The sequence below is a fragment of the Mesoplodon densirostris genome, chromosome 17 (genome assembly GCF_025265405.1).
Source record: "Mesoplodon densirostris isolate mMesDen1 chromosome 17, mMesDen1 primary haplotype, whole genome shotgun sequence".
Classification (NCBI taxonomy): Eukaryota; Metazoa; Chordata; class Mammalia; order Artiodactyla; family Ziphiidae; genus Mesoplodon; species Mesoplodon densirostris.
In genome coordinates, this window is record NC_082677.1 from 30145908 (window position 1) to 30162885 (window position 16978).

Below are 16978 nucleotides of genomic sequence, written 5' to 3' on the forward strand. Positions count from 1 at the left end.
GGTTCAAAAGGAAACATACACCCCAATATTCATTGCAGCACTGTTTACAGTAGCCAAGAAATGGAAGAAACCTAAATGTCCATTGACAGATAAAAGGATAAAGAAGATGTGGTACATATATACAATGGAATATTACTCAGCCATCAAAAAGAATGAAATAATGGCATTTGCAGCAACATGGATGGACATGGAGATTACCATATTAAGTGAAGTATGTCAGATAGAGAAAGACAATATCATATGATATCACTTATATGTGGAATCAAAAAAAAGGATATAAGTGGACCAATTTACAAAACAGAAACTGGTTCACAGACTTAGAGAACAAATTTATGATTACCAGGGGTGAAGGGTAAGAGGAGGGATAGATTGGGAGTTTGGGATTGACATGAACACAGTGTTATATTTAAAATAGATAATCAACAAAAACCTACTGGAAAGCACAGGGAACTCTGATCAATATTCTGTAATAACCTAAATGGAAAAATAATTTGAAAAAGAATAAATACATGTATATGTATAATTGAATCACTTTGCCATACCCCTGAAATTGACACAGCATTGTTAATCAACTACACTCCAATATAAAATAAAAATTTTAAAAAAGACAGCTCTTTTGAATATCTTCTACTTAGTGAAATAGATGTTTCTTGAGCACTAAATTCCTCAGAATCCTTTCATGTCAACTTGGGTGAGTGACCTAACTTCAGTGTGTTTAAGCTTCCACCTTGTGTGATAACATGTAGATAATAAAGTTCACACAGAAGCCGTGAAGATAATTGTATAGCACTGTACAAATGTAAAGTGTTGTATAAACAAGACAAAAATGAATGACCAAGTACTTTAATTTCATTCTGGCTTTCTCATAAATGTATCTTGCCAAAGTGTTGCTATAGCCTCAAGTGGACAAAATAATATTTATTTGCCAGCAGACACTTTAAGCAACTCCCCTGCACATGCAGACATGCTGTATTTGGCACAAGATTTTGTGGCTGCATCTATTCAGTGTATCTCCTAATCATCCTCTTTTTTTTTTCTTCTACCTTAAAAATAAATTGGATTCTTACAGCTGAGTTCTAAAGCCTAAAAAACAAAAATACAAGGCACTCTTTACCCTTGGAAAAATGAAAAGAGCTTAAGCAGATGTGTCTGCGATAAACGCATATCTTCAAAATTCTAAATGTTCTTTACAACAGTTCTTATGGAGTAATGCACTGCATTACAATGAAAAGTGAAATTCAGAAGAGTAGTTGCAGGCCATTTCTCTAGAGGGTGGCTTCTCGTTCCTGAGAAGATTACCTGTGAGATACAAGAATGTAAGAGAGAGGAATGGCTTTCAAACACTGTCCTTCTTTCCAAAATAATTATATAGAATAAAAAGAAAAATGCTTAGCAGCTGTTTTAATTTAGGGTTCAGGGACATCCAATGTAGCATTCATGACTTGTTAGGTATTTAATTTCTACAATGAATGGCATGTGCTTCCTTACGAATGTTATAAAAAGTTATCATATATAACTTTGCCACCAAGGAGTTTATAATCCAGTTCAGTGCATTTTAAGATAAAATACAAGGTGTTAACAAGAAACTAGTAATATTATAATCTTATAATATTTTAATGAAGAAATTTATAAGCACATATATATCACCTTTTACCTGGAATTGATCTAGGATTGGTTGGACATCAACTCCTTCCACAGGATCCCCTATACCAAAATGCAGTGATTCATAGAAAAATCCATGACTATTTTCCATCCTCCTAATACTTCTTCTGCATAGGTTTTAGTTCTTCCAACCCCTCATTTCCACCTGTTAATTTTATTGGATTTACTAATGTGCAACTCATTTTTTAAGGCTATTTAGAGGATTTAGAACAAGGACTAATTAAACAGACAAAAGGACCCTTATAACAGCTTTCATCTCTCTTGAATGAGAGGACTAATTTCAACAAATTACAGCTGCTTTAAGAATAATAAACATAGGAATGGCCTACAAGAGTCTTTAATGATAAAAAAAAATTTCCTTAGCAAATTTGTACTGCTTGTTATTTAGATGTTTTTAAAAATCATTAAAATGATTCCCCATGGTTTATTATACATATTTCCAAGCTCACTAGAATAATTCAGAAGAAATGCTAATGTGTGCTATAGGCTACAGGTCAAGTATATTGGTATCCATAAAATAAAAATATCTAACTATACATTCTATTGTTTCTTCCACTGGAACATAATAATTTTGACCAATGTTAGTTCTTCATTATGGATGTGAAAGTCCAGTTAATCCATCCCAGCTCTGTCCCTTTGAAGCATTTTATTTACGTCATTTGCTGAAATGGAATGCTTCCTTCAATACTGAGTTGAAGTCTCTCCTTTTTAAGTTTTTCTTAATTTCCTCAGCATTCTATTCATGACACATTTTGGAACATATGTGTTAGTAACTCTAAAGTAGTACTAAATATACTACAAATTGTGTTGCTGTTTTTGCTCTTTCTTGCAAATACCTATCCTATAAAGTAATGCATTTTGGATTTTAATAAAATGTTCTATCATCAATAAATCAAAGTGACTATTGAAAGCCTATATATTCCGAACATTTTTTTTTAATCTCACCACCAAAACTACTCAAAAAAGCAGGAGTAAAGAGAACAAAAAAATGATTTAGGCTTTAAAAGTATAATCTATCTTTAAAATCTTAAGAGATTAAACATAAGTGAAGAATAAGATACAAGCCACTCTAAATATTTGAGCAATATGTATGATAAAGAACTAATGAATAGTCTATTATGAATTTGGAAAAAAGTAAAATATTAATGAAAAAAATTGTTCTTTAGTAAAATAATATTTATTGGGCATGTACCAGACTTTGTGTTGAATAAATCATTAATCCTACAGAATAGATTTACATTGAAAAGAACTTACAGAAATTGATAAATGAGTAAGTAATCTTCTCCTTGAATTAGTTACCTTAAACCTAGCTTTAAAAATGGGATAATGTGAATACTACCACAAAGGAGTTTATAATCTCTTTAACTAAGGGGGAAAAGAAGAAAAACTATATACAGGTAAATAACTGTTAAAAAGTTTAAAACACAAAACAGGATCAGGTAATAATATAGAACAAGGAAAATGAAATAATATGATCTTTAAGGTCAATTTATTTAGTCATTAAAGATTTATTAACCACACATTTTGTGCAAGGCACTGTTGTGCTGAGGAAATAGTAAGTGCAAAAAAGACCCAGCAACAAGGCCCTGCTGTATAGCACAGGGAACTATATTCAATATCCTGTGATAAATCATAATCAAAAAGAATATGAAGAAGAATATACATGCACACACATATATAAATAACTGAATCACTTTGCTGTACAGCAGAAATCAACACAATATTTTAAATCAATGAAACTTCAATAAAATAAATATTTTTTAAAAAGACCCAAAGAAGAGGGGCTTGCTGGTCTGTTTTAGGAACAGTGAGAAAGTCAGTGTGGCTTGAAATTAGAGTGAGGGGAGCATAATGTGAGTAAAAAGAGTAATATGAGAAAATATTCAAAGAAACAAAAAATACCAAAGTTTTTAATATAAGCACCTAAAGCAGTGAGATTCCATACACTGAGATGTGGATTACTGTGCGGGAACAGGTTTGATGACAAGATTAGGAAATAGTGAAAAGAATGACAGGGTTCTGTTCCAAGATGGTGAAATAGGAGGCTTCTGAACTCACCTCCTGCCATTGACTCAGCACATCTACAGCTACACATGGAGCAATTCCCATGGAAGGAAACCCAGAAATTATTTGAGTAACTCCTACACATCAGGTGATGAAGAAAATATCCACAATCAACTGAGTAGAAAAGGCTGAAACACACTCCCACCTAAACCACATCCCCAGCACAGAGTCATACAATCAGGAGGGAACTCACAACTCTCAGCTTCTCCTTGAGGAGCAAAGGCACTGGACCCAATATCTAGCACCTCAACTTGTAAAACTTCCACCTGAGGGACAGGCCACTGCAACGTCAAGCTCTGAAAGCCAATTGGGCTTGCATCCATGAGACCTACAAGACAATAGCAAACAAAGAAATCGTTCTTAATTGGCTCCTGAGGACTCACTGTGCCTATTCATCAAAGATTCAGGCTCAACACAGAAGGAGCAGACAGAAACATCCAGCTCCCAGTCTTTCCCTGAAGGAGGTCTATTTGCATACTTCAGAAGGTGCTATGGTAAGGTCAGGCTTCTAATTTAACACACATCAAGGAGCTGACTGTGATTCTTCAGAGAAACCAAGGAGTTCCAGCAGGTGCCATCTCCAAGTTCTCCCTCTGGCCCACTCCAGGTTGCCAGTGTCTCCTTAGAAGGAGTTGTGCACTTATCAGGTGCCCAGCAATCTCTGGTTCAACAAGTCTTTCACATTTTTCTTAAGCATGGTATATTCAGAATCACTGTTCTAAATAACTGTTTCAAAAGGAAGCAACTTTAACACAGAAAAACTCAAATGAAAGAAAATGTTCAATATGTAATGAATTTTACAAAACATGGACTATATAAAATAATGATATATTAATGCCTAATTTGTAGGGCTATAAAACAAAGAAGGAAATAAAATACTAGAAAAAGATGGAATGTTTCTTATAGTTTGAGTAAATAGGTTAAAAGCATATACCCCTTGGGAACAGTGTAGAGAAAATTACTGGCCATAGAATTCTGTGTATGTTAAAAATGTAAAACTAACCAATCATTAAAATAATTGAAATAGAATGCATGTACTCCAAATCAATAGAGAAGAAATAAGGTAATTAATACTCAATTTATTGGCAACCCCCAAAAAGGAATAGGATATTCACAATACACATATTTGACAACTTTAAAACATATAAAGTGTTTGAGGAAATCTATTAGCAAAAAAGTCAGATAATGAAAAGAAGAGAATAAAATATTTTAAAAGACACTTCACCAAAAAAATGATATTATCAAAATACCTAATTAATATATGTAAAAATATTGTTCAATTTCATTAGCCATCAATAAAATGGCAATTAAAATCACAATGCCTTAAATCTAAAGCCCAGAATGTTTCAAATGAAAAAGGTGAAAAATATTAATTGTCAGTGTCAGTAAGGTGAGGAGCAACCAGAATTCTGTGTGCCATTTGTCAGAGTATACATTTGTGTAACCAATTTGGAAAATTATTTGATGATTTCACTTGAAGGTATATCTTCAGATTAAATGTGGAATGGGTTTACCAAAAGATATATATTAGTGTATATAACAGTACTATTCATAATAGTCCCAAACTGTTAATTATTCAAACGCCTTTCAGCCATAGAATGAACAAGTTAACTGTTGTGTATTCACAAATAAAATAGAGCCACTAGAGTACAGAATCTACAACTACATGGAAAATAAGGATGATTCTTATAATCATAATATTGAATGAAAAATCATACAAAAAGAACACATACTCCATATATCTATTCATCTAAAGTACAAAAAGAAAAACTCACCTATGTTACTAAAAATTTGAATAGTGGTTCCTCATGACTAGCTAGAGACTGGTAGGGAGCATGAACATCATAGAGTAATGGTGATACACTGTTTCTTAATCTGAATGCTGGACATAGAGGTATGTTCAACTTGTGAAATTCAATGATTATTATATTTATGGGCATTTTGATTTGTATATTATATATATATATTTTTTAATGTACCATTGTCCTGATGCTCACTTTTTTTTTTTTTTTTTTTTTTTTTTTGTGGTACGCGGGCCTCTCACTGCTGTGGCCTCTCCCATTCCGGAGCACAGGCCCCGGACGCGCAGGCTCAGCTGCCATGGCTCACGGGCCCAGCCGCTCCACGGCATGTGGGATCTTCCCAGACCAGGGCATGAACCCGTGTCCCCTGCATCGGCAGGCGGACTCTCAACCACTGCGCCACCAGGGAAGCCCATGATTTGTATATTATATTTTGATGAAAAGTTTTTAAAAACTCTAAAAACATTTCCTTATCAATAATAAAGAATTCAGTAAAGAAGAAACTGAAAAAGATAAATAATCAGCATATATAAAAACTATTCCAAATATATCAAGCCTCATGGTGAATTCAAATAGATTAACCATTCAGTTAGAATATAAAAATATAAACATAGACAATCTTTAATGAAATATGTATTTAAATCATAAACTCACCTACGGGTTGAGAGTAAAATAAGTTAAAATGATACAAGAACATTCTAATCAAAATGAAGATGGAGGGGCTATATCAGGGTTTCCCAACAGTGACACTATTGATATTTGGGGCTGGATAATTGTCAGGAAGGAGTGTCCTTGTAGGTTCTTTAGCAACATCCCAGGCCTCTACACACTCAATGCCAGCAGCACTACCACACCCCTGTTGTGACGACCAAAAATGTCTCCAGATATTATAAAAGTACCCTTAGATTACAAAATCACCCCCAGTTGAGGACAACTGAGATACATTAATATGATACAAAGTAGGCTTTAAGGCAAAGCTATTAATAGACTTAAAGAAAGTTATAGTGTAGTTTTAAAATATTTAATTCCTATTTTTCTTCAATAAGTATTTATTAACCTCTTACAATATGATAGACAACAGGGAAACAATAAAGAAGGAGCAGATAAAATTCTAGTTGTCACAGAGCTCATACTCTAGTGGAGATAAACAATCAATAAAAAATAAATAACTCATTGATAAGAGCTAGAAATAAAAATACAACATAGTAAATGAATGGATTTTGATATAGTGAAGTGTTATTTTTATATAAAGTTCCCAGAGAAGATTTATTTAATGAATTGGCATTTCAAAAGATACTTCAAGAAAGTCATGTTCACTAAAGGTTGTTTAGGAAGAAGGCAAAGCAAGTATTATACTTGCATACGGTCTGAGAAAGGAGCTAGACATATTCCAAGTAATAAGGGAGAGGAGAGTGTGGATTGTTTAGGAAGAAGGCAAAGCAAGTATTATACTTGTATATGGTCTGAGAAGGGAGTTAGGCATATTCCAAGTAGCAAGGTAGGGGAGAGTGTGGCTCAAGCAGAGTAATATAGAGTAACTGAAGTAGAAGATAAAAGTTGTGTGGTTGGCTGGTCAAAGAATTTTGAATTAATTGGATTACAATGATTCTAACTTCATATTAGCTAAAAACAAAGAATGAAAATACACAGAACTACTATTGTTAGAATTTCAAACAAATTTATTAAAATCTATAACCACCTTTGGAGATTTTAAAACATCTCTCTCAGCAGCTAAAATGTCAATCTGACAGAATATTAGCAAAAATCCAGAAAAGTTGAACAACATAAATAAATAGCTAGTTTCATCTAATAAATATATCCATAAATTTGAAAATAGACTCTTTATCTTTTGTTACCCTGTATTCCTAATCTTAGTGAATAGCATTATCTAAGTCACTTCATAACCAAACTCAAAAACTGGGTTGTTACAGCTGAATCTTTTATCCTGTCCCCTCCCATCTCCCATATTTACACAATTATTGTCTCAAGACTATCTTCAGAACTACACTCATAGGTTTTTCTTCCTCTCCACCTGTTTTGCAAAAGTCCATGAACCTCTCACCATAATTTGCCTACAACAGAGTTTCTGGAAAGCACAAGCCGTTTTTTTTTTAAATCTATTCTTCATGCTAACAATATAACCTTCTTAAAACAAAACTAATACCATGCAACTTCCATACTTAAATCTTTCAACCAAGTCAAGGATAAAGCCAAAATTTACAGCAAACTCCCTTTCTTATTAATTCTGTCCAAATTATTTTTCTTATGTGGGTCTTAGCTTAAATGTCACTTCATCAGAAAAGGCTTCCTTACCACATCTTAATTTAAATTAGTTTTCTTATTAATTCTTAATTCTAGCTTTCTGAATTTCCATTTCTTTTTCTTTGGGGAATTTTTAATTATATATTTATTTGTAAAATTAATTCTTTAATATCAATCTTTCAATCAGACTGAAAATGTCATCCCTTTAAAGGCATATTTTATTTTGTTTACTCCATAAACTTAGCACAATGATTGAATGAATGACTGATACCCTAGGATATCCAATGTTGTATCACCCTAGCCCCATTGTAGTCACACTAATCACTCCTATCTACCTACTAAAACATTATCATATTCTCTAAATTTACTATTTCAGAGTTCTGTGTTTTTTGCTCAGAAACCTCATTACCTTTTCCCTCAAATGTCTTTCATGCTTACATGGTTAGTCTGCTAAACACCTATAAATTTTTCAGGAACCAATTAAGAATCATCTCTTTAATTAAGTCATTGGGACTTTCTATCTCCATTGTACTGTCCGTGGAACAGTGAGCATAGAAATCACAGCAATCACTTTAGAAAAGATAATTTAATATAAATATTTGTCAACTAGGTATTGAAGAATTTAAAACACAAAAAAATGGTACATGAAGGTATTTTCTTAGGAAGGCAGCTACAGGGAACAGCTATATCTCTAATGCTGGAGGAAAAAAAGGAGTTGGAATTTTTAAATCTTAAGAAATTTAGAGGAATAGTCTTTCAAACTTTAACTATGATGTCCGAGGAAGAGGTCACTCTGCATTGGGTTCTATGGTTCTGGTTTCATAAGTGTTGTGGAGATTGCTACTAATGGAATGAAGTGTCATGTTTAGGATAACCATCACTAAGGTGATGGTGACAGAAACAGGAAACAGACCACAACAAAATGATACATTCCTTTCTTTCTCTTTCAGACTTCTAGCTTCTATCACCATCTATTGCAGAGACTTAGAAGGGAACTATCTTACCTAAGAAAATATGCTTTGCAGAGTCTGAGAGTATAGAAAGTATGTTTAAAGAAAACAAGATAGTAACTTAATAATTGGCAAATAGCTCTATATTATTTATTGTAGTTATTTTTTGTAAACTCTTCTTCATTTACTTTTTTGACAAATGTTTATTGATAGCACACTCTGTCAGGTTCTACAGCTAGAGTGATAAATAGTAATTACTGAGTCCCTGCCCTCATGGTGCTTATTTTCTGAGTTTTCTGTTCCACTAAACTCCATACACTTTTAATCAGAGAACACATCTTTAAAGCATATATTATTTTAAAATATAGAAAAATTTAAATATACAGAATATAATGCAACAGGCGACCATGACTGCAGTGACCCAGGTCTCTTTAGAACAGTGGTTCTCAACTGAGGATGATTTTGTCCCCACACCAGTGAATATTTAAAAATGTATGCCAATTGTCATCAAACTATAAGCTGATGGACAAATCCTGCCACCTGCTTGTTATTATAAATAAAATTTTATCAGAACATGGTCACAGCTGAGGAACTGTTAATGTCTGCTTTCATGTTCCACAAGCAGAGGTGTGATTGTGACAGAGTTTGAATGACCCACAGAGTCTGAAATAGTTAGTATTTGAAGCATTAGAAAAAATATTTGCCATGCTCTAGAATGAATAATTAAAATTTAGTACCAACACTTAAAAGGATATTATGTAGGTAGATTTTTTAATGTATGTATGTAAATATATATCAACAAAATTAACCAGAGGGAATTTATTAATTTACACCTCAAACTGGAATAAATTTTGTGTAAATAACCAACTTTCCCAGAGCACTAAAATATTCAATTTTTAATTTTCACTCTAATTTAAAACATTTTCTGAAAAGAAATGAGGACAGTCTCAGAGACTTCCAGGACAACATTAAACACACCAACATTCCAATTATAGGGGTCCCAGAAGAAGAAGAAAAGGAGAAAGTGTCTGAGAAAACATTTGAAAACATTATAGTTGAAAACTTCCATAACATGGTAAAGGAAACAGCCACCCAATCCAAGAAGCACATAGAGTCTCATACAGGATAACCCCAAGGAGAAACATGCTGAGACACATATTAATCAAACTAACAAATATTAAATAAATGAAAAAAAAATAAAAGCAGGAAGGGAAAAGCAACAAATAACATAAAAACTTAATCCCCATAAGGTAATCAGATGATTTTTCAGCAAACACTCTGCAGGCCAGAAGGAAGTGGCAGGATATATTTCAAGTGATGAAAGGAAAAAACCTACAACCAAGATTATCTAGCCAGCAAGGATCACATTCAGATTTGATGGAGAAATCAAAAGACTTACAGACAAGCAAAAGCTAAGAAAATTCAGCACCACCACCCAGCTTTACAACAAATGCTAAAGGAACTTTTCTAGGCAGGAAACACAAGAGAAGAAAACAACCTACAAAAACAAACCCAAAACAATTAAGAAAATGGTAATATGAACATACATATCAATAATTACCTTAAATGTAAATGGATTAACTACTCCAAAAAAAAAAAAAGACACAGACTGGCTACATGGATAAAAAACTAAACCTGTATATATGCTGTCTACAAGGGACCCACTTCAGACCTAGGGACACGTACAGACTGAAAGTGAAGGGATGAAAAAAGATATTCCATGCAAATGGAAATCAAAATAAAGCTGGAGTAACACTACCCAAGCTAGACAAAATAAACTTTAAAATGCAGACTGTTTCAAGAGATAAAAGACACTACACAATGAGCAAGGGATCAATCCAAGAAGAAGATATGACAGTTATAAATATCTATGCACCTAACATAAGAGCACTTCAACATAAGGCAAATGCTAACAGCCATGAAAGGGGAAATTGACTGTAACACAATAATAATGGGGGACTTTAACATCCCATTGACACCAATGGAAAGACCATCCAGAAAAATTCATAAGGAAACACAAGCCTTAAATAACACATTATACCAGATAGAGTTAATTGATATTTATATGACATTCCATCCAAAAACAGCAGAATACATTTTTTTCTCAAGTGCACATGGAACATTCTTCAGGGTAGATCACATCTTGGGTCACAAATCAAGCTTCAGGAAATTTAAGAAAATTGAAATTGTAACAAGCATCTTTTCCAACCACAATGCTATGAGATTAGAAACCAATTACAGGAGAAAAAAAACTGTAAAAAACAAAAATACATGGAGGTTAGACAATATGGTACAAAATAACCAAGACATCACTGAAGAAATCAACTAGGAAATCATAAAATACTTTGAAAAAAATGACAACAGAAACACGATGACCCAAAACATATGGGATGCAGCAAAAGCAGTTCTAAGAGGGAAGTTTATAACACTACAATCCTACCTCAAGAAATGAGAAAATACTCAAATAAACAACCTAACCTTACACCTAAAGCAACTAGAGAAAGAATAATAATAATAATTTAATAGAAGGAAAGAAATTATAAAGATCAGAGCAGAAATAAATGAAATAGAAACAAAGAAAACAATAACAATGATCAATAAAATTAAAGGTGATTCTTTGAGAAGATAAATGAAATTGATAAACCATTAGCCAGATTCATCATAAAGAAAAAGGGAGAGGACTCAAATCAATGAAATTAGAAATGAAAAAGAAGTTACAACTGACACCACAGAAATACAAAGGATCATAAGAGACTACTACAAGCAACTATATGCCAATAAATAGACAACCTGGAAAAAGTGGACAATTTCTTAGAAAAGTACAACCTTCCAAGACTGAACCAGGAAGAAACAGAAAATATGAACAGAACACTCATAAGCAGTGAAATCCAAACTGTGATTAAAAATCCTCCAACAAACAAAAGCCCAGGACCAGATGAATTCACAGGCAAATTCTATCAAACATTTAGAGAAGAGCTAACACCTATCCTTCTCAAACTCTCCAAAAAATTGCAGAAGGAACACACCCAAACTCATTTTATGAGTCCACCCTCACCCAGATACAAAACCCAGAAAAAAAAAATTACACACACACACACACACACACACACACACACAAAAAAAAAAACCACAGGCCAATATCACTGATGAACCTAGATGCAAAAATCCTCAATAAAATATAAGGAAACAAATCCAACAACATATTAAAAGCATCATACGGGCCTCCCTGGTGGCGCAAGTGGTTGAGAGTCCGCCTGCCGATGCAGGGGATACGGGTTCGTGCCCCGGTCTGGGAGGATCCCATATGCCGCGGAGCGGCTGGGCCCGTGAGCCATGGCCGCTGAGCCTGCGCGTCCGGAGCCTGCGCGTCCGGAGCCTGTGCTCCGCAACGGGGGAGGCCACAACAGTGAGAGGCCCGCATACCGCAAAAAAAAAAAAAAAAAAAAAAAAAAAAAAAAAAAAAAAAAAAGCATCATACAACATGATGAAGGGTGATTTATCCCAGAGATTCAAGGATCCTTCATAGTAAATTAATCAAAATGATAAACCATATTAACAAACTGAATAATAAAACCTACCTGATTATCTCAATAGATGCAGAAAAAGCTTTCAACAAAATTCAATACCCATTTATGATTAAAATTCTCCCAAAAGTGGGCATAGAGAAAACTACCTCAACCTAATAAAGCCCATATATGACAAACCCTCAGAAAGCATTATTCTCTGTGGTGAAAAACTGAAAACATTTCCTCTCAGATCAGGAACAAGACAAGGATTTCCACTCTCACCAGTGTTATTCAATGTAGTCTTGGAACTCCTAGCCACAGGAATCAGAGAAGAAAAAGAAATAAAAGGAATCCAAATTGGAAAAGAAGTAAGACTATCACTGTTTGAAGATGGCATGATACTATACATAGAACATCTTAAAGATGCCACCAGAAAACTACTAGAACAAATCAATTAATTTAGTAAAGTGGCAGGATACAAAATTAATACACATAAATCTCTTGCATTCATTCCTATACACTCAAAATGAAAGATCAGCAGATAATTTAGGGAAACACTCCCATTTACCACTGCAACAAAAACAATAAAATACCTAGGAATAAAACTACCTAAGGAGGCAAAAAAACAGTACACAGAAAACTATAAGATACTGATGAAAGAAATCAAAGAGGACACCAACAGATGGAGATATATACCATGTTCTTGGATTGAGAGAATCAATATTGTGTAAATGGCTATATTACTCAAAGTAATCTACAAATTCAATATAATCCCTAAAAAGTTACCAATGGCATTTTTCACAAAACTAGAACAACAAATTTTACAGTTTGTATGAAAATACAAAAGAATCTGCATATCCAAAGCAATACTGAGAAAGAAAAACAGAGCTGGAGGAACCAGTCTCCCGACTTCAAAGCTACAATAATTTTCAAAGCTACTACAAAGCTACAATAATCAAAAGAGTATGGTACTGGCACAAAAACGGAATATTGACAAATGGAACAGGATAGAAAGCCCAGAGATAAACACACACCCTTATGGTCAATAATCTATGAAAAAGGAGGCCAGAGTACACATTGGAGAAAAGACAGCCTCTTCAGTATGTGGTGCTGGGAAAACTGGACAATTACATGTAAAAGAATGAAATTAGAGCACTCTCCAACACTACAGAAAAGTAGGCTCAAAATGGATTAAGGACCTGAATGTAAGGCCAGACACTCAAACTCTTATAGGAAAACATAGGCAAAACACACTTTTACATAAATTACAAATTCACATAAATTGAATCTTTTTTGACCCACCTCCTTATGTAAGGAAAATACAAACAAAAATCAACAAATAAGACCTAATTAAACTTAAAAACTTTTGCACAGAAAAGGAAACCATAAACAAGATAAAAAGACAACCCTCAGAATGAGAGAAAATATTTGCAAACAAAGCAACCGACAAAGGATTAATCTTCCAAATATATAAACAGCACATGGAGCTCTATATCAAAAAACAAACAAACAAACAAACAAACCAATCAAATAATGGGCCAAAGACCTAAATAGACTTTTCTCCAAAGAAGACATACAAATGGTCAAGAGACACATGAAAGATATTCAAAGTCACTAATTATTAGAGAAATGCAAATGAAAACTACAATGAGGTATTACCTCACACCCATCAGAATGGCCATCATTGAAAAATCTACAAACAATAAATGATGGAGAGGGTGTGGAGAAAAGGGAACCCTCTTGGAATGTAAATTAATATAGCCAGTATGGAGAACAGTATGGGGGTTCCTTAAAAACCTAAAAATAGAACTACCAAATGAAACTACCAACTTTCAATCTCACTACCATTTCATATACCCTAAGAAAACCATAATTCTAAAAGACACATGCACCCCACTGTTCATTGCAGCACTATTTATAGTAGCCAGGACAGGGAAGCAACCTAAATGTCCATCAATAGAGGAATGGATAAAGAAGATGTGGCACCTATATACAATGGAATATTACTCAGCCATAAAAAGAAATGAAATTGGGTTATTTTAAAGACATGGATGGACTTAGAGACTGTCATACAGAGTGAAGTCAGTCAGAAAGAGAAAAACAAATAACATATATCAATGTATATATGTGGAATCTAGAAAAATGGTATATATGATCTTATTTGCAGAGCAGAAATAGAAACACAGAGAGAACAAAAGTATGGACACTGTTAAAAAGTGTTCTCTTTTATATTTTTTGGAATAGTTTGAGTGTGACTAATTATTCTTTAAATATTTGGTAGAATTCAAGAATGATGCCATCTGGCCCTGGATTTTTCCTTATTGGTAATTTTCTAAATTACTGATTTAATCTCTTTACTTCTTATAGGTCTGTTGAGATTTTCTATTTCTTCTTGGTCAGTTTTGTTAATTTATGTGTTTCTAGGAATTTTTCCATTTCATCTAGATTACCTAATTTGCTGTTGTACTGTTGTGAATACTATTCTTTTATAATCCTTTTAATTTCTCTAATGTTAGTAGTTTTTTCCTCACTTTCATTTCTGATTTTATTTTCAAGTACTCTCTTTGTCTCTTAGATAGCCTACCTAAAGTTTTATCATATTGGTTGATTTTTTCCAAAGAATCATCCTTTGGTGTCATTGATACTGTTTTCCTATACTTTATTTCCTTTATATCTATTCTAATGTTTATTATTTTCTTCCTTGTATTTGTCTATTCTTTTAAAAAGAAAGGCTTAGCTTACTAATTTGGCATCATTATTCTAGCTTAATATGGGCATTTACAGCTATAAATTTCTATCTAAGCATTGCATTCAGCTGCTTCTAATAAGCTTTCTTATTTTTGTTTGATTGTTTTATTTCATCTTGATATATGTTCTATTTTTTTCTTCTAATTTATTTCTTGTCACAGTGCTTATTTACAAGTATGTTGTTTAATTTCCTGTTACATGTGAATTTCCCAAATTTTCTTCTATTATTGTTTTCTAATTTGATTACATTGTTATCAGAGAAGATACTTTGTATGATTTAAATTCTTTAAAATTGTTGAGGCTTGATTTGTGGCAAATAATATGGTTTGTCCTGGAGAATGTCCACTTGTAACTGAGAAAAAAGTGTTGTATGCTGTTTGTGAAGCAGTCGGTAGATGTGCATTAAGTTATGTGATTTATGGTGTTTTTCAAGTCTTCTCTTCCTGTGTTGATCTGAAGCCTAGGTATTTTGACCTATACTGAAAATGGGATGGTTAAAACTCCAACTATTATTGTTGAATAGCCTATTCTATTTTTCAGTGTTGTCAGTTTTTGCTTCATGTTTTGGCTCTGTTCTTAGATGCACATATATATATATATATATATATATATATATATAATCTTCTTGAAGAATTGGCCCTCTTATAGTTTTAAAATTTCTTTATTTCTAGTAGTATTTTCTGACTTTAAACTTTATGTTTTCTGAAAATAGTGTGGCCACACCAGTTATTTTCTGGTGATAAATTAAGGATGTATAATTTAATTTTGAGAGAACTAACAAGACATTAAAATAAAATAAAAATAACGCTGGGAAATATAGGAATACTATACAGTAAACACATGGAAAAAACACAAATAATACATTAATTAATATGCTGGCAGCAGAACTAGGAAGATGGAGGAAGAGTAAGATGCAGAGATCACCTTCCTCCCCACAGATACATAGGAAATACATCTACACGTGGAATAACTCCTACAGAACACCTACTGAATGCTGGCAGAAAACCTCAGACCTCCCAAAAGGCAAGAAACTCCCCCACATACCTGGGTAGGACAAAAGAAAAAAACAGACAAAGAATAGGGATGGGACCTGCACCAGTGGGAGGGAGCCATGAAGGAGGAAAGGTTTCCACACACTAGGAAACCCCTTCATGGGCGGAGACTGCAAGTGGTGGAGGGGGTAAGCTTTGGAGCCATGGAGGAGAGCACAGCAACAGGGGTGCTGAGGGCAAAGCGGAGAGATTCCTGCACAGAGGATTGGTGCTGACCAGCACTCATCAGCCCGAGAGTCTTGTCTGCTCACCCGCCAGGGCGGGCGGGGGCTGGGAGTTGAGATTCAGGCTTCAGAGGTCAGATCCCAGGGAGAGGACTGGGGTTGGCTGTGTGAACACAGCCTTAAGGGGGTTAGTGCACCACAGCTAGCCAGGAGGGAGTCTGGAAAAAAGTCTGGACCTGTCGAAGAGGAAAGAGATTTTTTCTTGCCTCTGTTTCCTGGTTAATGAGGAGAGGGGATTAAGAGCACTGCTTAAAGGAGCTCCAGAGATGGGCACGGGCTGAGGCTAACAGTGCAGAACCCAGAGACAGGCATGAGACACTAAGGCTACTGCTGCAGCCACCAAGGAGCATGTGTGAGAGCACAGGTCACTATCCACACCTCCCTTCCTGGGAGCCTGTGCAGCCTGATACAACCAGGGTCCCGAGACCTAGGGACAACTTCCCTGGGAGAATGCATGGCATGCCTCAGGCTGGTGGAAAGTCCTGCCAGGCTCTGCTGCTGCAGGCTCATCAAGCACTCCGTGAACCTCCCTCTCCCTGGCCTGAGTGAGCCAGAGCCCCTGAATCTGCTGCTCCTTTAACCCCATCCTGTCTGAGCGAAGAACAGACACCTCTGTCGACCTATATGCAGAGGTGGGGCCAAATCCAAAGCTGAGCTCCCAGAGCTGTGTGAACAAAGAAGAAAAAGGGAAATCTCCACCAGTAACCT